The sequence below is a fragment of the Equus quagga genome, chromosome 16, assembly GCF_021613505.1.
Source record: "Equus quagga isolate Etosha38 chromosome 16, UCLA_HA_Equagga_1.0, whole genome shotgun sequence".
In the NCBI taxonomy this organism is placed as follows: Eukaryota; Metazoa; Chordata; class Mammalia; order Perissodactyla; family Equidae; genus Equus; species Equus quagga.
Window position 1 is genome coordinate 69,627,087 of NC_060282.1, and position 23,589 is coordinate 69,650,675.

At 38.8% G+C, this 23,589-nt stretch overlaps 1 protein-coding gene across 1 annotated transcript in view; it reads left to right on the top strand.

The window, feature by feature from the left end:
- Nucleotides 1-470: 470 nt before the first annotated feature.
- The window catches only part of KCNB2 (potassium voltage-gated channel subfamily B member 2), a 364,869-nt gene continuing 341,750 nt past the window's right edge, over nt 471-23,589 (top strand). The window contains exon 1 of the mRNA XM_046642571.1: nt 471-892. The gene's annotated coding sequence lies outside the window, so the exon portion shown is untranslated. The remainder of the gene's footprint in view (nt 893-23,589) is intronic.

The window sequence follows — 23,589 nt, forward strand, 5'->3', positions numbered from 1 at the left end:
GAGGAGAGGGAGGCGCCCGCCGCGGTGTGGGCGGTGCCCGCCCTGCTGCGCCCCGGCCGCGCCCTGGGCACGGGGGCGCTGTCCCGGGTCGAGCGCACATCTCCCGCGCTCGAGGCCGAGCCCGGGCGTCCCCGGCCCGCCGCCCACCTTAGAGCCGCGAGCGCCCGGGAGGAGGAGGCGGAGGAGGAGGCGGAGGCGGCGGCCGCTCCAGCCCGCGGGTGCGCGGAGCGCGGGAGGAGGCGGAGCGCGAGGCGGGGTGGCCGCGGGCGGGTGTGCGCGCCGGGCCGGCTCCCCTGAGCGCCCCGCCTCGCCTCCCGCGCCCAGCCTGTCTCCTGCTCCGCCACAGACACACACCCACCAAGCACCCACCGCCTTCCGCCCTCGCCGGCCGCCGCCGTTGCGCCGCGGGCAGCCGGAGCGAGCGGTAACTCCGCGGCCGGCGCGGCTCGCCTGCCCGGCTCCTTCCGCGCAGCGAGCTCAGCCCCGCTCGATTTTTCCTCTTCCATCCCAGCCCTCTGTTGTCTGGGCGGCGGCGGCGGCGGCGGCGGCAGGGGGATGGGGGCCCGCGTGGGGAAGGGGGTGAAGATCGATGGAGATTATTGTTCTTTTTAAGGATGCTTTAGCTTCCTCCCGCCGCCTCTCCTTTGAGCCTTCCTCCTAGAGAACGTGAACCAGAGTCAGGGATGTAAAGAGAGGGGGGAAAAAAACGCCAGGAGCTCCAGCCAGCCTGGGAGACCCTCCTCTCTGTGGAGGGGAGGGGGATTTCCAGCGAGAGATCATTGACGAAGGGGATCGTCGCAGGGAGAGGAGCCCCGGAGGGAGCGGGGAATCCCACAGCCCTTTGTGGTGCCCGAGCCCGTGCCGCCTGCTGAGCGGGGTCGGTGGGAGCTAGGTAAGTGGCGGGGGCATTGCTGCTCCCCAGAGGGGTCTTCCTTTAAGAATGTATCATCGCGGGCAGCCTAGCCAGACTTGAGTTGCTAAAGGAATTGGAAACTGCCATATGGCGCCGAGTGGACTTACACACAAAGCTGACTTAGCCCCGAGAGGGTTATTAATGAAGGCTCCGTCCCCCTGGGGAAGGCACTCAAGGGCTAGCCCCTGAGCAGCTTCCGAGCAGCCAGCCAGGGAAGGGATGGGAAATGTTATTTCTAGGAGATGAGCTCTTGTTGCCTTCTGTTCATTTGTTGGTAAATGCCACACTCACATGCACACACTTGTGGGACCGGATTTAGGGAGTGTGATGTCTCTGATGTATGAACAGTCCTCAGAACCAGAGATATGCATGCATTTTATTCTTCCAGCGGTGCGCGGCTTCCGTTCTGTAACACGGTTCCCGGGAGGGAGAACGAGTCTCTAAGGAAAGAGCTTCATGGCTGTTTCCAACACACTCTGCTAGGGGACTTGGGAATACAATTGCCCTGAAAGGCACCAAAACACACCGACCATTTGCCTCATCGTTTGCTTCCAATGCTTAATAACCGTTTTCAAAATAGTATGTGCCATCTATTTTCTTGAATTAGAGCATTTTTGTGTATTCATTCATAAAAATTGTCAATGTGCAATATGCACAAACATGCCATTTATACATCATCTATGCACAAGTGTTATAATAATAGATACAGATTACACTGAAAAATGTACGATGCACAGATGTACACTGGGTTAATTTCATGCAGGGGCAACATTTCTCTAATCAAGTTATGCAATAATGTCAACATTTTAAATAGCATTTTGCATTTCTGTTTTTGCATTGATTGATTTTGGCTTTTGTTGGGAATCTGATTTTTTTTTAAGCCCAGCTCAGAGGAAAAGTGAGCATCTTATTATTGTTTTTAAATGTATAGTATTGTGTGGGAAAGAGGTCTCTTGGTTTATTTACCAATAAACATCAATCGAGATATTACATTTCATAGGACAAGAGAAAGATAAATTCCAGTCAGAAATCTGAAGTCTTACTTGTTAGTACTGAGTAAGTTACCAGAAAGGTTTCAAAAAAGAAGGTAACGTTTTAAAAATTATCTATGTATAAAATAAAGTTTTACTTTATTTCACTCTTTAGAGAGGCGTGGGTGTGTATGTATGTGTGTGAGTCAATATATAAAGTTGTCCAAAGCTTACTTGTAATACATGAATAGGATCTATAGATAACTAGACTAGAGAGTTCTCGGTTCTTAAATTAGCCAGAACTTAAATAGTTCAGTAATTTGGCACATTGTGCTTGTGTATGTGCATTTAATTGCTGCTAGAGGTGGTGTTTTTTAATGGAGGGCTATTAAATAATGTGCTTACTTGTGTGGCTGCGTAGACTTCTGAGAATATAGAGGGTCCAGTGTATAAAAAACTTGTTTCTCCACTGAATAGAAAGTATCGCTTCCATCTAAAAGAGTTAATATGCCTTAACAAAGTAGACATTATAAACCCCTCCCTCTTGCTGGCAGGTACAGACCAGTTGTTTATCACAAATAGAATTCTGTCGAATGCGCTCCTTTTTCCTTTTCTGGCACAACTCGGACTCTTGGAGAAAGGAGTGAATCACTTGGCAGTTCTCTTTGCTTTGTTCCTCGTTTTAACCTTCATCTTCCCCTCTTCATGCTAGTGTCCCCAAATCCCCCTCACATACAAACACGCACACCGACTTTGCCACTTTGAGAATTCTGGTGACTCTCTTTTCTTTTCCTCGTATGTGAATCAATCTGTGCGGCAGTTGGTACTATTTCCAATTTCACTTTTTTCCAAATCCCACAGTTCAACTTTCCGAGCCTACATGTTTATTGAATATTCAGATGGAATTAGTGAAAATTATAACCTTAGCCAATCCTTTCTGTTTGGCTTTTAAAGTTTCATTGTTGACACCCCAGAGCAACTGTGAACATGAAGTCACCCTTCTGACTTCCAATGTGGTAACAAAAGTGGGACTCCTGGAAAAATGAGATGGCAGGACATGCTTTCAGTCTCATGTCTTGGCAACTTAAAAGCGTATCTGCCCAGGTTTCTGTGCATATCTGCCTGTATATCTGTAGAATGTCTTCATTAAACATTGAAAAAATATTTTTTCTTGAGTTTATATCTGGTATTTTGAAATGGTGTTCTAGAGACTGGTATACGTGTATACGTATTATGAAAGTAGATCAAATGAGTGGTAAAGTCTAGGAAACATACAAGATATATTTCATTCTGACAATACATTTTTTTCTTGATAAATTATAAGAAAGTAATTCATTCCTTGAAATGTGCTATCCCTTAGAGACAAATTCTTTAGGAACATCCTTAAAGTTGATAGGACATCTTCTCATGCACATTTTAAGGTAAATATATAAGATTTAGAATGTAACATTATTTGAGATTTGCTTATATTCATGAAGTGGATTTTGCATAAAATCATGATTCCTGTTATATTTACAAGGGCTTCAGAGGAGTGGAGTCTACACATACATTATATGTGATTTTCTTTTTAAGTTCAGAGTATTTTTTAGGGTAAGAGTTTTGGCCTTATTGCTCCCGAAGTGATAAAATAAACTTTGTAGAAGCAGCACAGTCTTAAATTTTTTAGTCATATACTACAAATATCTTGGTACTCCGGATCTAGAGCCCATTCTTGTTCATTGCTTATTTCCTCCTTGTGCTTCTTAAATACGTATTCCCACTAACTCTACCACACGCCCAGGTTGTCAGGCAGAAGGTCAAGTGTGTGAGACCGGGGGCTTCTTGGCCTGTGAAAGCCAATCCCTGCCGTGTTATCCAGAAGGGAAAAGTGCCTGTTTCTGTAGGTTGAACTGTACCTATCTGTACTGTCTGATTTAATATCACGTATCTACTCAGTAACCCATTCATTAATTCATTTATTACTCATTAAGTATGTATAAGGAGAAGAGCGCTTGATTAGAATGGAACACATGCAACAGAGGTGGAAGACATAGTCCCTGACCCTCAAGGATTTTTTAGAGTGTAGAGAGTAAAACTTGAATAACTAATTGAAGAATCACATGTATAGTTCAAAATGAGGGATCTCCTGCATACAGAAACGCATTTAACAGTTACATACTTAATAAAATTAATTAAGGCAAATTCATAGAGGATCATGAAAATTTGTCCCAGTCTATGCATTAGAGAATTATTAGAAAACAATGATAATAACAGCTTTCATTAAAATGATTAATTTTTAAATTGAAATTAAATTAAAACATTATTGTAAATATATCTTAACAGTAATTATATTGTTATTTATATAAACAAAATAAATTTATTATTATTATTATTATTCTAGCAAACACTTGAGCCAGGAAATGTTTTAAGTGTTTTACAAATATTAAATATTTTAATTCTCACAACCACTCTATGAGGCATCTATCACTAATAGTCTTTATTATGTAGATATGAAAATTAGGTACAGAAGCTTTTCTTGTCTAAAGTCACATAGGAAGTAAATGCTACAGTCAAGCTTTAACCGAGACATTCTGGCTCCACTTAACCACTAAGATATTAAGAGGTATTAAGAAGCGTGATCCCAGGCAGAATAAGAAAAGATGTTTGCAGCTGCTAGATTTATTTGGAGCTATACGGTCCCATTAAAGGATACCATAGTTATTGTTACAGGGGATGCTTGGAACAGGCCAAAAGTAGAGAATTTACTTTAAGTAGGAGAAAACCCCCAAATTTTCAACATGAGTTTGAAATAAGAAGGTAGGTAGTTAGAGGCTGATTTTTAAAAGGTGGGTGGACTTTTATCAGAATGCTAAAACGTTAGGAAGTGTTACCCTCACAGTGACCACAGAGAGTAAGACTGGCTGAGACAGATGATCTGACTGGTCAATTTCTAATGATAGTTTATTTTCATTTTTGAAAAATTTTGTGAATTACTTTGAATGAAGTATAGCATTATAAATATTCCTATTATTTTTAGGATTATATGATGATGTTTTAAAAGAAAATGTATTAGTTTTGCAATATAATTTTCTTTTACTCATGTCTCCATTTTTTCCTCTGTAAAATGTACCCCCAATATATTAATGGAAATTGGAATATAGACACTTAACAGATTTACATTCTAGTATATTGTCTAGAAGGCATGTATTTTATTAAGTGACAGATAACTATAATAAAGTCATGAAAGCATAAATCATAAGTTATTGAAATTTTCGTCAAGAAAAGTTTATATAATATTTGAAGTCAAGTTCTTTCTAGATGGCCATCGCTTCTGTTTATGTGAAAAATATCATCTGGATTAAATTTGGAAGATAAAATGGCCAAATATTGCCTGCAGGATGCCATACAGTCAAATATTTGCATACATCTTCATGATTGATTGACGTTTTTATTTTTCTCAGTTATTAGCCTCATAGCCTCAGTCACATTGTACAGACGACTCTCAACCTACAGTAGGCTTGTCGCATAAAAGTTGATCTAAAAAATTTGGTTTTCGGAACTTGTAATACATTTATAGAAACAGTACTTTAAGTGATGTGTAGGTTTCCAGACCAATCCACAAATGCCCTTTTAATAAATAATATACCTAAAGTACAGTGCCTGTTAGTACTGAAAACACAACCACTATGTATACCAATATTCCTGGGAATCCTTTGAGTTAAACAGTGTTTATTGACTGCTTTCTCTGTGCTGAGCTCTTTTGGCATACAGAGGTGACAGTACTGCCTGGGCCCACAAGGAGGAGAGAAAATTGAGAGAGTTTGTATGTGACTGACTCTGACGTTAGGCAGAGTGAAGAAAGCTTTATAGTATTGGTATAGGCAAAATGCTGAATAATTGATTCAGAGTTCTATCGTGAGGGCCAGTGACTGCATACCTCCTTAGGACTCTCATGTGTTGTTTCATCCTCGAGATGTCTACTGAGCCACTTCCTAAGCTAGGTGTTGGGTATGTAAATATGAATAAGATATCATACACTCACAGCCTACACGTGTAGACAAATAAATCAGAGCAAAATGTCATAAATGCTATTGGTGGAGCAGGACAGCAAGTCGACTGAATAGTTGCTTAACAGAATCATCTCAAGAGTGAAAAAAATATGGTTGCTTTGGGTTCCTAGATGTATTTAATCATTATTTTCTACTCAATCAGACCCAACGACATCTTTTTATAAGCAGTATTTTATAATGTCTCCTTTGGAACTCTCCTGGAATGGTATGGATAATATAACCTATCTACACATGTAGTATTTTAAAAATCAATCTAAATTCTCTCTCTGTATAGAAAGAAGAAATAAAAGGAAAGCAGCTTATGATAAAATTTTGGGTGTATCAATATGTGTATCCTCATTCATAACTACACTAAAAGATAATAAAGTAGTCAGATGCTTGCTCCTTAAAATGCATAAATTTGGGTTTAAGAGAAAATATTCAACTGAATATTGGTGACACTTTTGTATATTTGGCATTTTGAAATAAGAATGAAGTAAATATATTCACTGAGTGTGACAGCTACGCTTGCAAACAAATGTGAGTGGGCTGTATTAGAGAATCAGTTAACATGAGCTGTGTTATAGTTGGTGACATGACTTTCTGAAATAGTGAGCACATCTTGGTGAAGTTCCAAATATGGTAGCTACATTCCTAGAAAATTCCTATGTAAAAATATTTTATGTACAACAGGGTGAGGATCTAGTCACAGGTAATAGTAATAGACACTTATGTGTGTGATGAGAAGTGTAAAACTTATGGAGGACACGGGATTTCTGCACATAATATGGATTTTATTGCATTCCTCAGCCTTGCCTTCCAAATACTTCACAATTTTAGAAAAATCACTCAAAAGGACTATATGAATCCCATTCGTCAGCACTGATTATGGCTATATTCTCCTGTTGAAAGAAGCCAATCCAATTCTAATGCATAATTACGCTATTTTGAAAAAGCAGAACTCTCTAAATGTTTAGTAAGAAGGTGAGTTTAGAGACTAAGGAATAAACAAAATAAATAGCAACAAAATCAAACCATGTAAATAATTAAACAATAGAAATATCCTAATAGTAGGCACAATGTGTGAGGCTGGCTGATCTGATCATAACTGTCAGAGTTGAATTTTCTATGTGGGAGTGTCAGACAAGACTTCACAGATGAAGTGACATCTAGGCTAACTTTTAAGAGATGAATAAGCATTTAACCAGGCTAAAAGGAGGCAGATGGGGAACATTCTAGGCAGAGGGAACAGCATTTGCAAAGCAGTGTCATAAAAAGGGCTTGGCTAGCAATTGGCAGTTGTAGGGAAGTGATGGGAGATGAGGCTGAAGAAGAAGGTTGTGGATTAAATGTGAAAGGTATTGTATGACATCCTAAGTCATTTGGGTTTTATCCTGTAGGACAGGATTGGGGATCAATTGCAATTTTAAATAGAGTGACATGGTCCACTTTTTAGCAGGGACAGTCTCTAAGTAAGCGTGAGGAAGACAGCCTATAAGAGGAGAAAGGATTGAAGCCTGAGAGACTAGTCGGGGGCCTGTTGAGGAATACAGATAGGATAATGTCCAGGACTTACCTTAATCGGGAATGGTGAAGGGGGAGGAGGGTTTGGATACCCCAGAGCAAAACTTGTAATCCAGGTGTTTCCAGGTCTTCCAGCTCCCAATGCGGGCATAATAACAGGCTTTAAGTCCCCCGCTTTCTTCTTCAAGGGTCATTGCATTAGTTGAGGTAACTTGAGCTTCGGTAATAAACCTCCATATTTCAGAGGTTCATAGAGCACAGGTTTATTTTTTGCTCAGGTGAGAGTCTAATGTGTGTGTTCTGTGCAGTGATTTGGGGACCTAGATTCGTTCTCTTTATACTAGGCACTTGGAATTCTGTGTATCTAGCTGGCAGTTGTGGAAGAGAATGAACATGGAGGAAAACCCCAGCCCCAGGAGACTAACTGAACCCCCTTGGTCACTACAACCATCTCAAAGTCCAGGTTCTATGAATGATACTAAGTTCCCTCCATTAAGTCTGGATATGGCCTCTCATTGTCCAGAAACCTTTATACTAAAAGACAGGTAATTGACACCCCATGATACAAGGATGGATCAGATATAGAGTAAAATTCCCATTTGAGAAAAGGAAGAATAGGAGACATGGAACAGTCATTGACCCGTAACATGGAGGAAATCCTACTAGACATTGCTAAAGGTCTCCTGCCCTGGCAATCGGGGAAATTCTTTTGTTAGATTCTGGTTTTGCTGTCTTGGAAGAACTCCTTTGTTCACTGTTTTTTTGTAACCCTAGCTACCCTCTGAGAGGTCCTTCCTTGTCCATTACTCTTCACGGCCACATCCAAAATGGGTGTAGGGAAATATGCCCTTTTTAGGAGTTATTTTACTTTCTCAGCCAACTTCTTGCTGGTCTAAGTTTGGATGCCTAGAGGTTGTTTTATAGTCACTCTTCTTTTTTATTTTTCTTAGATCAGGCTCCTAATTTCTTTGCAATACAATTCCCTCAAAATCTTCATAGGTTTCTTATCTATTTGCTTTCTTTTAGTTACACTACTAACTACATTGAAAGTTCTTTCCTATTCACAATTCTTGAACCTGCTTCATTTCTTTGCTCCTGTGTCAACCACCCATGTCTCAAGTAGTTACTTTGGGGTAATCTGAAACAGTAGGCCTTGGTGGAGGTGGTTAAGTAACTCGATTAATCAGATCTTTGCCGCAAGGCTGAGTCACTGTATCTCACTGGAAAGTCTTAATGGGCATGTGTTATTCAAAGCCTTTTTCAGTGATATTCCTCACCATCAGAGTCCCTGAAGCAATGTACTGTTCCAGCTTTATAGCCTACATTTCTAGAGTTTGGCTATTTGCCCTTATCTCTGTTCTGAGTCCAGCCAATTCTTTCCTGAGCTCATCCATTGTCTTGTAATACTTTGCTATAGGCAGTGAGAAACAACCATCACACACTAGCATTCTGGCTCTTTCCAACCATTTCTTCTCGAGCCTCCAGTTTTCCATGTCTGTTTCCATCCTGATGGCCAACTCCACATACTTTGGTTTTTATAGAGGCAGCACCCACTTAACATATCAATTTCAGACTAAGGTAGGTTGATGCTAGCTCTTGTAACAAATACCAAAATATTTGTGGCTTAACATAGTAAAAGTTTATTTCTCACCTGCATAGCAATCAAATGGAGACAGAGAGGGAGAGAGAGAGGTATGTGTGGCAGTGGGGAGAAAGGGAGGACTGAAAAGGCACATCCACTTCTTGCACATCCACTTCTTAAACATCTTGGCTCAGAAGTGGCAACAACAACGCTTCTGGTTATCTTCCACTGATGAAAACTAGTCAAATGACCCACCTAGATGGAAGGGGGCTGGGAAATGTAATCCTTGGCTTAACAGGAGCTTCTCAGTGACAACTTTCTCTTACAAAGGTGAAGTATAAACTTAGATAGACAATTAGCCCATCCCTTCTATGGTCATCTTCCTCCAGAATAAATTAGGGGGAAAAACCCAAAAAGGATTTTGGATTACATTCATTTGCTGGTTAATCCATGCTATGGATGGCATCTGCCCCACCTCACTCCTCTCTTCTCTTTGGCTCTCCACCCAGGCTTCCAGGACTGCCACACATCTTTGATTCTCTAAAGCATCACTAGTATAAGGTTCTTGTAGATAACAGACTCTGGCTGAGTGCTTTGGGATAAAGGATGGTAATTATACCACAGACAAGAAACTAACGCCAATTGAATGTTAGATGTCACTGCTCCTAGAAATCTGTTTACCATTTCTCACCATCAGAGTTTGCTTACTGGCCCAGATCTCTCTGGGGCCCGGATACCAGCCATTTGCTAGGCCTTTCTCTTCCTCCAGACTCTTCCTCACATCTTTTCATCTAGGATTTTCCCTCTATCCTTTCTCAAGGTGCCAGTGGACTTGGTGTGCAAGTCTGCAAGGGGACTTTGCCTGTAATAGCCAAACAGTCCATTATGTTTTTTTCTGAGACAAAGCAGCAGTTCTTTCTCTACGAGGACTTATTGCTTTCTCATAGTCCAGCTGGCTTGAAATTATAGCCAGCTTTTAAAGACAAGCTCTTAGCAAATATTTATTAAGCACTTTTCATGTGTAAAGCACTCTTCTAGGTCACGAGGTTGAGCAAAATTGGTCTTTACCCTCACAGGGCTTACAGTCTGTCTGAAAGCAGACATAGAACACCCAGATCCCTCGCTAGGGGCTCAGCGCAGTGAGTCTGCCCTAGGTCTAAGCGATTGATGATTCTTTATGAAGTATTTGGAAAGGAAAGGTGATGGACCAAGGCAAGGCTGCTGGAAACGAAGGGGTGAGGGTGCCACTTCTGGAGCGAGGAGCAGCACATGGGCTGTGGTGTGCTGAGTTGGAGAAGTTGAGACATTGGCCGCCATTATTACCCAGAGATACTTCTATGCTCTTCTTCTGGTTCCCTGGTTTATTTTTTTGCAGACTCCAAAACTTGAGCTATTTTGTTCTTTTCTTCCACTCTCTCCTCCTCTTTTCTAACAGTGGGTACTCAGTCATGTCAGAATAAGCTGGTCCTAAAAGGAGATCAGTCAGGTAGACAAACGTGGCATCTGGAGAGGATGCAGACAGATGGCAGATGGCAGTCCGAGTAGGCAGGAAGTTAGACTTAAGGAGTATTGGAGGAAGTCCTGGCTAAATATGGGAAAGGGAGTCTGGAGCAGACGATATTTGGAGATTTAGACAGGCAGGGGCAGGCAGGGCAGGCAGGATTAGGATGATCCAGCCCCTAGGCTCCAAGGCTATGGTTTATGGGGACTTAGAGTTTAGGAATAGAGCTATCTTAAGTAGCTAGCAGAGGTTGAGACTAGTTTAGACAGTCCATTCTCAGGAGAACCAGGTGATGGTCATGTTATCCATGCAGGGCTTCAGCACAGTAGACAGGACCATTTCCTATGCCATCACCAAACTACCAACACCTCTTTCTGGACTTCCACTAAAGCTCACTAACTGGACTCTTAGCTTCTTTTCTTGTGTTCTCAATCCATTTTGCCCTTTGCTTTTCTTGCAAAAGGCAAATCTGATCATGTCACTCATCCACCTAAAACTCTTAAATGATTTCCCATTTTTCTTGGGATAAAGGCCTAAATCTTTGACTTGGGGTTACCGTCTTCCTTCTTCATTTTCCCAAGTGTCACTAGTGTCAGGCTGTTGTTCATTAGAGGCTCTGGTCCGTCTGCCCTCTGCCTCCCAGGCTCATCTCAGGCACACTCGCCTCTTGGCTTTGGCTACAATTTGCTGGCTTTCTTTTAGTTCATCTAAGGTGTCTGGGATTACTTGCCACAAGGCCTGTGTGCATAGTTGTTTGGGAGGCTGTCTTTTCCCACTTTCATTTACTTAACTCTTACTCATGTCTCTGATCTCAGGTCAAAATTCACAGGCTCAAAGAAGTCTTTTTGGGCCCCCAGAATAGGACTGATCTCTCTATTCTTCTCTTTCCTAGCACCCTTTGCAGTACTTACCCTAATTCTAATTTTAAATTGTGGGTAATTACTTGTTTAGTGTCACTTTCCTGTGTGAGAATGTAAGCTCAGTAAAGGCAGGGACTGTCCTTCTTGTTTACTACTTGATCCATAGCACCTCTACTACTCCATGCACATAGTGGATGCTCATTGTTTATTTGTGAATCAATGAGTGAAGGAATGAATGGAGCCAGGACCTAAGTCAGAGTTTAGGTCACAAAACAGCACCAGGAGCACAGGCACCAAGAATTGCTGCCTGGGGTGGGACAGAGTAGAACCAGAGCAAGTTTGCCTGATGATGAACTGCAATCCATGGTCCTGCATTATTTTACACCCATACACTCTTTACCTCCTTCTTGACAAGGGCGAGGATGGTCCTAGAATCTGGGATGGAGCGGAGTTTGTAAGTGGGAGTCCAGGGGTTACCGCTGCTAAGAATGGAGGCAGCTGGTGGACTGAGATAGAGACAAGGCAGAACCTGCTTCTTCCAAAGAAATTTTTCTCTCATCCTTATTTCAGAACAGAGCTCAGCCTCACAACTTCACAGGAAGGTTGTCTACACAAGTGCTTTCCTATAGAACTTAATGTGATGATGGAAATTTTCTGTATCTGTGCTCTCCGATATAGTAGCCACTAGCCACATAAGCTATTAAACACTTGAAATGTGATCTGTGAGACTGAGAAACTAAATTTTAAATTTAAATAGTCACATGCAGCTAGTGGCTACCATATGAGACAGTGGAGGCCTAGGTTATTATTAGCATGAATTACTTTAGGAAACCCTAAGTTTCAAAAGCAATATGGTTTAAATTCTAGAAATACCCATTTACAACCAATTTTGGCCTCCAGTTAACCATGTATAAACATATAAGCTATCTCTGGAGTCCAATGCCTATTTTGACTCTGATGAGTATCTCCCAGGTCCATCCTAGTGAAGAGATTTGAATGCACTGGGTCTTGTTTCCATACATAGGAATTGTTCTTTATTGAAGGCATTTCTTTCTTTATGTGAACTGTACAAAATGTAAAATATTATACAAGTGTAGAACATTATCTTTGTAAGTATCTATGTGATGTGACCTTAAATGCTTTCTCACGCCCACTTTTCCCAAACAGAATCTTTTTCCTTTTGTTCCCTCCCTTCTTCTCTCACTCCTTCTTCCTCTATTCTTGTTTCCTTTCTAACCTCTAAAATGCCACAGACACAACACCATGTCCTTTAACAAGTTCCATTTCTTTTGCATATTGATTTCTTTTGTGCTTATTTACAAAAGCTATCTTATCAGTTCAGATGATTAACAAAAAACCAGCCAAAAAACAGTTCAAATCATTAGCAAAAAAAACTTCTGAAGTGATGATTGCTCTTGACATGTGAATTGATCCATATTGGGAGATTTATCAGCTATAATAATTTCAATATTTATTATGTAAAGAATGTCAGGTGAAGTATTGTGCTGTTTTTTCCCACAGTTAGCACCTAGATAACATTATAGTTGCTTTTAATCCTTTGAAAGTTCTCATGTGACTGGATCTTCTGAATTCTTCATCCTGCTTGTTCACAAATGAAAAGCTTTCCAGGAAGATAAGACCAGAATGAGAAAATGGTGTTTAGAAGGCAGAATTCTGAAATACAATGGTAAGGTAACATTTGGGAAGAGATGGTCCATCTTTAGTCCTTTTCCTAGTCTGTGTAGCTTAGAACAAATGTGTCTGTGGGCTTTCATGCTAAATGTCTCCAGTTCATAAAATCACAATTATTAATCAGACTATCATTAAATATTAATTTACTTTTGAGATAAATGTCATTTTAAATTTGGAATCCTAGTTTCTTCTAAATCTAAAGAGAGCATTTTCATTAGGCTTTAAAGACAGAGTGCACACAGAAAGCTTAGAAGCTATGAAGAAGCTACTTCTTAAACTCGGCTTCTGGTTTCATTCAGGCCCAGCAAAATCCTTACTTTCCAGCATAGTGAACATAGTTTGTAATTATATCCATGCAGCTAAAGCAGAACATTATGGTAAGAGTCTCTGACATTTAAAAAAAATCTAGGGAGCCATTTTCTTGTAGGCATTTTATAACATTTGGAACACTATGCTTGATATCTCTTGGTTGCTCAATAAATATTTGTTGAATGAATTAATGAAATAATTCATTTATCACTTCACCCATTAAATCATTTAAGACCTCAAAGAACTTTTAAAATTCCAAATGATGGCTAAGACTACAGCACCCATAAGTGACGACTAGATTCTCCAAAGCCCCAGGAATTAAGACATCAGCATCGTTTGCTGGTATTTTATACCTCTCTCTTCCTTTATATCAATATGTTAAAATCAGGTAGAAAACTTTAATTAGATTCTGGTTAAATAAATATTTAAGTCTATAGTATTATCTGAACCTACCAATATATGCTAAAAGCACAAATCTGAAAATTCCCGTAATATTCTTTGCAGTAATCCTGTGGGTTCTTTGACAGCGAGGGCTACTTTATCCAATTTAGTATCCCCTGCACTCCATACACAATGATAGCAAAGTAACACATTGTTTTAGAAGGAAGGTAGGGAATGAGAAAAGAATGATGGACCTAAATCAGTATGTGTTATTTATAGTTTATGATCTTTTTCCCTTCTGACCATTATTGGATTAGTAGAAATTACAGATTTATGTTGTAGTCAGGAATCATTAATAATTAGGTTCAACTCATCAGTATTTATAGGTTTAACTGGGTATGAGATAGTTAGATTGCTCTTACTTCACATTTTTTCCCTTCCATTGTTCTAATTTTATATTTATTTTTGGTGCTATGATGTAGCAAGGTATAGGGGAAAGAACATGGGTTCATGAACAAGAGACTTGGCTCCTAGCACTGATGCTGGATGGACCATGGGAAGATCATTTAAATCCACCAGTGTTGTTTGCCCAGTTGGAGTGGACCCCTTCCAATATGGTGGATTTTATATTTTTGACATTAAAAAAAATATTTTTAAGCCTCTATCTTGACCATAGACGTCAAATAGCAAGACTAATAGTATTACTTTTGAAACTCATATACTAAAATTTATATTTAGTTTTAAAAATTTAGAACTGCAAAACCAATTGCCAACCCTACCATCTCGACCTATACGAAAATAATAGCATTTAATATATTTTATACATGCCACTTAGGCCAAGGGATAATGGCGCAGGCATTATTTGAGGTTCATTCTTTCCTTCTATTGCGTACTAAAAAGATTGCTCAATATTGGTCCCACATTTCCATTTATTTATCCTTCTGAGGTATCTAGAATCCTGCCATTCAAGGAAAATCCCCAGCAACTTATGAGGTTAAGAATATGGGCTTTGAGTTAACCTAATGCTGCATTGGAATCCTGGAACCAGCGCTTACTAGTTGTGCTGTCTTGAGCAAGGAACTTACCTTTCTGAACCTCAGTCCCTTTATCTGTAAATCAAAGATAATAATACCCACACTAATGTGGGTTGAGAATTAATGAGAATTCTCATTATGATAATTAAATGGGATAAGTACAGTGGCTGCATATAATAATCACTCAATATGTGGTAGGTGATGAAAATGATAATTATTAACAAAATTCACAAAGCAAATGAGATCATAACTTTGGCTCTCCTTCAGATATAACTCCAAGAATATCCCTACCTTCTAGGAAATATAATGTCTGCTTATGGAAATTTTGATATTAAGCTGAAATAAAATCCAAATTGCAAATCTGAGTCTCATAGCAATAGTTTATTTTACACTGACATGCTTTTTTCTTATAATCCTGACTAAATGAGGCTTGCAAAGGTGAAAAAGAGTGCTTTAAATATCACCGTCTCTAAATCTAGAATAATTAGTTCTTTCCTTGAAGGAAAAAAAAAAAAAAGAAAAAATAGTATAAAACATTAGAGAAGAACTGAAAAAAGGGGAAAAAAATCCCTAATTACCATCTTTAAGCACCCTCTTCCTTTCAATGAAAAGAACAGCTGTCCTTTATTTCTGAATATTTTCACCCTTGGGCCAAAGTAACATTCTCTATTATACTGTTGCAACCATAGTTTTTATGATTTTCCACACTGTTTTTCAAATTATTTATTTCAAGACTGTATCATCTGGTACAAGTCACATGAACTCAGGGCTTCAGTCAGTCCATCTGTGGTCCCTAATTGTCACATTTTTATTTTAGAAAATGTTGGTGGATTATGATGAGCTCATTTTCCTCATCAAATGTTTGATATTTTCTTATCAAATTGTGCTAAATTATATTATTAGCAGTAAATTTAACATCCAAAGATTCATAGATGCCACTAGGTCATCTCATCCATCTGCCTTACATTCTTACCATTAATTATTTATTATCATTGTAGCTACCTAACATTTTACACAACAGAGACACATGGTGGATTGAGAAAGGGGGCAGGGGTAAGGGGAGGAATATTTATAAAGTGCCATACACAGATGGATGCTTAATAACTGCTGTTTAATGAGCCTCACTGATGACAGGGGTGGATGGAAAACATTATTCATAAGGGATGTGGAGATGGATGTCTATAGATTAGTTAACCTCTTCCCTTTTCTACTTAATACACAGAAAAAAAATGAAGCTTATGATTACTTGTGACACATTCTGATTTCTTAAATTAGTTCCATTGATGAAGGATACCATTGATTTATTAGAAATTTTTTTCATACTAGAATCTAGAACACATTATTTTGAACATGGGCAGTCAGACAAGGAAGGAAAGGTACCTATGGATGTGGCTACCCTGAGCATCCTAAGGTGAATTTGGGTAGTAGACTGCTTTGAGTTTGAAGATGTGGCCACACACTTTCTATTGTGATTTGAATACATCGGGGAAGATTTCTGCCTCTCACTTTGTTATTTTCCTGGCCCAAATACTGCTCTGCTTGTATTTCCATTACTGTAGGGTCATGTGTTTGATTCAACTTTGCCCTCCTCTTATAGTCTTCACGTGGCAATGCATATAGAGGATTACTTAGAAACAGAAAAGATCATTCTTGAAGGGAATAAGCTCATCTTGTAAAAAAGTGCGGATTCACTAACTTTGATACTTTCTTTTCTTTTACTTTTCTTTGTTCTTTTATTGGTGGCATTTCTATCATACTGGCTTTTCTGCCTTGAACATCTTTCCTAGGAATAAGTGAGTATAGACTGAGAAATAGAAAATTCACTTTCACGAAATTTTAAACTTCAGAAATTGACAAGAGTGAACTTTTTCCTATTCTTCATCTGTCCAGTGGAATATGTACATGAGTAGTATTCATACAGAAATCTCATAGAACCATAAAATTTCAGTGTTTGAAGAAACCTTGGAGGCAATCTTGTCAGTCTCCCAAGAGGGCAGGAGTTTCTCCTGTGCATACCTGACAGGTGGTCGCCTCAGGTCCGCTTGAACATTTCCAGGCCCAGTTGTGTTTTGAGGCAGCATGTTTTATTTTGAGGCAGTACTAATTGTTAGAGACTGTTATTTATTTATCATTTGTCCCCTACATTGTTCCAGAAAATCTAGCTCTTTTTTCGAACCCAGGTCTTGTTAAAATTGGAAAATAAGGGCCAGCAGAACTTCTAAACAAATTGGAAGTTACCATCGTAAATTGAAATTCAATGATGTTAAACAAAACGAAAGGATAATAGTGCCTTGAAATTCACTATTCGTTCATTCATTCATTCTTTCAGACAGTCCACAAACATTTATTAAGGACTTGTGTTCCAAAGAAGCAAATATGGATAAGAGATGTTTATCACTCTTAAGGAACTCACAGCCAAGAAGGTGTTTTCAGTTGAAGCTCACATGGCCCCTTCTTCTTCACCCTTGTAGCTTGTATCACAGTTGTAGTTAGTTGCTTATAGAATGTCTATCTACCTCCAATAGAACGCAAACTCCATGAAGTCAGAGACTGGGCCTTAGGCAGAGGAAGGGCTTGTCAATATTTGCTGAATGAATGAATATGAAAGAATTGTAAGAGAATAGTATGATACAATGAGAAAAGCGTTATCGTAGATAGAACAAACTTTGAACCCATTGTGGCAGAAGAGATTAATTCTCCCTAGACAAGATATTTGTTCTTGACCTTGAATGTCGAGTAAGAGTTTATCAGATGCAGAATGTGGAAAAGAGCATTTCATACCTGAAAGTCATGTTGGATTTAGGGAGTGGCAATTAATGAGGTAGCTGGAATGAAAGGAAAATTATTTTTAAATAAATGTTGAAATATGAATTTGATCGTTTACTTTTTCATTCAGCTAATATTTATTGTGCGTCTTCTATATGCCAGGCACTTGGGATACAATGATGAAGATCAGACGTGATCCCTGCCCTCAAGAACTTAGACTCTAGTGGGAAGGATGGATACTAATCACTAATCAGTTAAAATACTCATCCCAACAAATATAAAACTGTTCTTGCGACAACTGCTACAGTTTTAGCAGGGGCATCTGATTCTAAGTCCTTAAAGTAGGAGGTTTTTGTGTAGTCACAGAGATTAGAGGGCTTTATGTTAGATGTGATCTTTAAATTGATATCTAAAGGTGAACAGGGGAGAGAAAAGAAGATGCGCAAATTCCCTGTGGTAGAGGGAGATTGGCACATGAAAAGAAATGAAAGAAGAAACTAGAGCAGAGAGAGAGTGAGAGGGAGCAAGGTATGTGATGGAACTGCAGAGATGAGTAGAGGACAGACCTTGCAGTCCTTGCATTGTGTTGTGTCTTTATCCTGAGAGTAGGAAGCATGGAAGCATGTTCCACAGAGATAGCCCCACTCTGCTGGCTTTCAGGCTGCCGTGTACAGAGCTGAGTGGAGGGGTCCAGAGTGGAAGGAGGGAATTGTCAAAAGCCGGTACCAGGGAAGCCGAGGTAGTGAAAGACCCATTCTGTGAAGTGCGCCTCTCTTCAGAACACAATCAAGTTGCCTGACTGCAGCTATTACCCTTTAAGGAAACAAAGAATGTATAGGAGATAACACGTCACAACTTAATGTATTTTGAATCAATATTTTGACGTGGGGGTAGACAAAGAAATAAAAGCTTTTTAAAACTCCAACTGGAAGTTGAAAAGCAAAGACTAATGAGGTGAGGTGTAATGGAAAGAGGTTTATGTAGGCATCTCCAGATCTGGGTTCTAGTCTGAGTTCAGCAACTACCAGAGAGAGATCAGCCAAGTCACGTAACCTCATTGGATCTCAGTTTTGAAAGCTGTAAATAAGGGAATTGGATCATATCCAAGCTCCCTTCTGCCACATTCTGTGATTCTGGTCTCCAAATATGGGGGTATATAAAGCACAGTATAATGTTTAAGTCACAGAGACTAATCTCAAATCAGGCTCAGTATTTGAGCTTTTTATAAAAGCCACATTGCGTGTAATGTGTTCGATTATGAAGAATTAAGGGACTGGAATGTAATCAGAAAGTGTATTTTTGCTATTAAATGGAGCCCAACTGAGAAGCGTCACTTACGGGGAATTTTACTACTAAACATTTCGGACCAATCATTACATGATCTAAAAACTAATTGTATTGGAAAAAAAACTAACAAAATGTTCGAATCCTGTCCAAGCTTCATAAACATTTTAGTTGGTTTCATAGAAGCTGGATCTAACTTAGGCCAAACACCCAGATGGAACATGAAATTTAAGTCAATCGTCCAGACAGAAGATTGCCATCCACATAGAATGCCAGGTAGCGACTGAAGTTTGTGATTTTTTTTTAGGATATTCCGGGGTGTTCCCACCTCGTTTCCCATTCCTTTCGGTGGTGCCAATAGTTTCTCTGTTGGTTGCCTTTTTATTTTTCTCACCACCTTTCGTCTTTATTTATCCCCTTCACTCCATTGTGACTCTGGGAAGACTTTGCAAAAGGAGACATTTAAAAGCACACATCTTGGGCCCCAACATAAAGGGCACTTTTACTGTCATAATAGAAAATCCACCGGCTGAATGGCTGAACTCTCATATAAAAGTTTGAGCCTTTGTGTGTGTGTGTTTTGGAAAAGACTGAAAATTTCAAGTCACAACTATACCTTGTTGTTTATAAAAGGTCCAAGATGCATTATAACATCAGTATTATATTTTTCAGAGTAGAGAAGGATTTTTTATCAGCTGTGTCTTATTGAGAGGCCATTTTTCTAAAGGCAAAGCCAGTGTTTTACTCTCTAATTCTAGCAAACATATATATAGGATCTAATTCTTTAAATATTTCTCTGTTATGATGAAGAAAATTCATATTATGTGCTAAATAAAAGAATTTATTTATAAGTTTGGTTATTCGGAGACATCTATGATATTGAAAGATGCTCATATTACACATTCTACTTATTGCTTGTCTTTTTCCCTTCTTACTGCAACACAATGCTTCCTTTGCCACTGAAAGCAAAGCTTTTAGGATTTTGTTTGAGTGTATCTAAAAAAAGCATCGGTTATCTCAAGGATAAAAGTCTTAGATCTTTTTTAAACTAAGGAGTAAATAGTTGTGCTAAAATCGAGGAACATATTGATATTAGCAGCCTTTGATTGCAGGAAAGAAATGCCACCTGCCACCTTAATGTGGACAAGGACAGTGTTTCAGTTATTACTAGAACTTGACATATTAAAAACAATAAAAGTGTGAAATTCATTAATATTTCTGGCCAGATTCTAAAGTAATTAAGTAGATTAGTTGAATTTCTTAGGATAGCTGAAAGTTTCCAGGACCTTACTGGAAAATACTATCTGTTTATCTTTCTCAAATAAATTTGATTTGTTTTGAACTCGCTATAATTTTACTGTTTTTCGTTAGCAAATTCTGGAGATGCTTTTTAAAATTTCAGTAAGTACTAACACTTTTCTTTAAAAGAGCATTGATTACATTTTCAACTTACCGTTATAATGGCTTTCTCTCCAGATATTTGCTGCAAATAATCTTTGTGGGTCTCTGAAACAGAAAGAACTGTTACAGAAAAAGATGCATTTACTACTTAATACCATACACGAACATTTAGGAAAATGCTTTAGAGCTGTGCGGAGAGTCAGTTAGACTTAAAGGTCTCAGAGCTGCTTGTTTGCAAATGCCTGCTCAGCGTGTACTATCAACACAGAAATGAAATGTTAAACATCACTTAGGTCTTTTGAAAGATTTGCTTTTCATCTTCACGGGATCGCACATGGGACTTATCCTGCCTGGCTACACTAAGGAAGTGTCAAGTGTATGACACAATGGTAGTATTTTTGAGACTAAAAAAAAAAAAAAAAAAAAAAAAAAAAATCCTACTCCCCAACCTGGAATCTCACGCTGTAATTAGGATGCCATGATCAGAAAGTTGTGTTTTGTCAGGTTTGGCCCTGAACGAGTGGCAGCATAATTCCACGCTGCTGGTAGGAGCATGGTGCAGCTGTGCAGAGCGAGAATGTTTGTTGTTGTTTATTATTCAGAGGCGCTTTTTTCTCTAACAGACTAATGAAAGGATGTTTAGTACATTGCACTGGCCCACCGATTGTTGCAAGTTTGACTTACAGTTGATCGAAGGAGGTGGAATAAACCAGCACACTGCCAGAAGATTCCTTGAGATTTTGCCCTTGACATAAAAATGTGTGTTGTTTATAACTGACTATTTATGTGTATAAATTCTACACAGTTGCGTAATGTCTACACAGTTTAAACACTGAATTATTACAATTTATATTGTACTTGTATACTAAATTGAATTGCGTGATTAATTCTTAAGGGGTAAAATTATTATGATAGACATAATTTCACTTGTACAACTGTATATGAGAAAATGTGTCCTATCTACTTTAATTACTAAAATTAAACACAACAATTTTGCAAGCTCTCAAGAGGGGCAAGGCATAGTACCTAACCCAGAGGAAACTGACGGATTCCTTGTTAGAAGTAAAATTAATATGGTTGCAAAGAACATCAATAAAAAATGAAAAGTTGAAATGTAGAAAATCAACTAAGCACTAAATAAAACAAATGAAACTTTTATGATGTTCTGAAAGTAGTCTGTTTGAAGCCCTGATAAATATTAGAGGGCTGTTGAAATGAAATATGAAAACCACCTTTTCTCAAGAAATTAGACATGAAAAAATGTTTTCATTGACTCAGAGGTACTATGATATGTTCATTTCTATCTAAAGTAAGGATGGTGATTGGAGTGGCAGGGTGGTAAAGGCCACAGAATCATAGTGGGAGGAAAAATTAACCAAGTGTCACTGGAAATCAAAGAATTGCAGCCATGGAAATGCCATTATTTAATGGGTGAGGGGGATGCAGAAGGTCAACTCAACTGGACCCAGGGCTCCTGAGCCCCTTTTTCCATCTCAGACAAACTCCCATAAAAAGCAATTCAGTTTAGATGTTTTTCTCTTCTTTTGGAGAGAGACATGGTATTTTCAGCTGCAGAGATTTTCATGTTAAGGATATAGAAAACTTTAGGAAGTATGAACAAGTTTAAAAATATAGAATTTGGGTTTGTGGTTGGTTAAGAGACTGTTAGAATAGAAAGATCCAGAGAACAGGATAGGAAGAGAGGAAGAGGAAAGGAAGAAATATAAGAAAGATGGGGGGAAGTAGAGACGGCAAAGTGGGAGAGAAAAACCACAGAGGAAGAGAAAGAAAGGAGAATGACAGGCAGGCAGATGAAAGGCTCAGTGAGTTTCAAAGATCCTGTTGATCAGGGCTTATGCTTCGCACTGTGCTGGAATTAGAGGCTTCCAAATGTGACCACATGTTTTCTACTCCTATTCTGAAGGCTTGATTAACTCTGTGAACACTGTTCACAGCTCTTCAACTGCTCAAGAACTTATGCCTTTGGGCCTCCACTCTTTATCAGGTAACAAGCAGAATATTCTGCCAAGGGAGAATAGAAAATTTTTAACTGCAGTAACAATAATCAGAGCAGATAGTCTTTAAGTCTTAAGAACATCAAATCAACAGGCCACATTCTTTCATCCTCAGTTTCTCTACCCCCACTTTGAAGAAAGGGCATTGAATTTCAGTCTGTCTCTGATTGTGGGATTTGTAATCAACACTGGATTTCTTTTAATAGAAAGTTCTTGATCAGTAAAGAAGATATTTTGAAATGTAAGTCTTGTGACCTCTCTTCATTTGAGACACACACTCCACAAAAAGGAAAATTCACTCTAAGTCTTGGTGTAAAATTATTTCAGATAAATGGTGACCTACCGGTGACCATGACATGGCATTTAATGACTTTTACAAGAAAGCAAGTCATAGTAAGCCCTTGACCACAATTGGGAGATGTTCATGTCATGTTAGGATTTGCTCTCACTCTTTTTGGAAGACCTCTCATCTGATATTATACACAGTTCAAAAACTGTTTATCTTTGTTACATTAATACATGACATGATATTCCAAAAAGAGTAAATTTATTTTATGTTTACTTGTAGCCAAATTAAAAACGGTTAGCTTTCCTGCTTAGCGTTCATGAGGACTGTTCACATAATCTATATGGATTGCTGAGATGTCGTTGTTCCTGCAACCAAGTTATTTAGAAGAGAACAGACATTCAGATTCACCACATATATAGCCCGTTGTCTCCTGAATACAGAATTTGGATGTGGTCATCAATGGCATCAAAGATATGTACTGTGACGTGACTGTTATGTGTACATATAGTGCTCAGTAGAGAAAAGGTGGGACTCACAATTCATGACCTTATGGGCTTATAATCCACTTGAGAAGACAGAACATCTGCATAAGGAAAGAAATTTAAATGCTAGAATTTATTTAATAGACACTGGAGTAGCTTTTAATCTTAGTTTTCTTTCAGTGACTGGAAACCAAACTTAAAGAGAAATCTGGATTTTCTTGTTCTATTCAGATATACCTCTCTGTAGTGAGCACTTCACATAAACGATCTCATTTAATCATCATAATACTGCCTATGAAGTCGATGCTATTATCCTCATTTTGTAGATTAAGAAATTGAGGCTCAGAAAATTTTTTACTTATCCAGTCATTATATTCTTCTTTCTTTTTGTAAAAATAGGAATTTTTGTCATCTGTGATGAAAGTGTGTATGTATAGGTTTAAAATATTTCTGTAACTATGTTGAAAAAACTCCCAATTCAAGTGTATTTATTGGCCATGTTTGAATACTTATATAGTCCATCTACACTTTTTTTCATAAATTTGACTTGTTTTCAT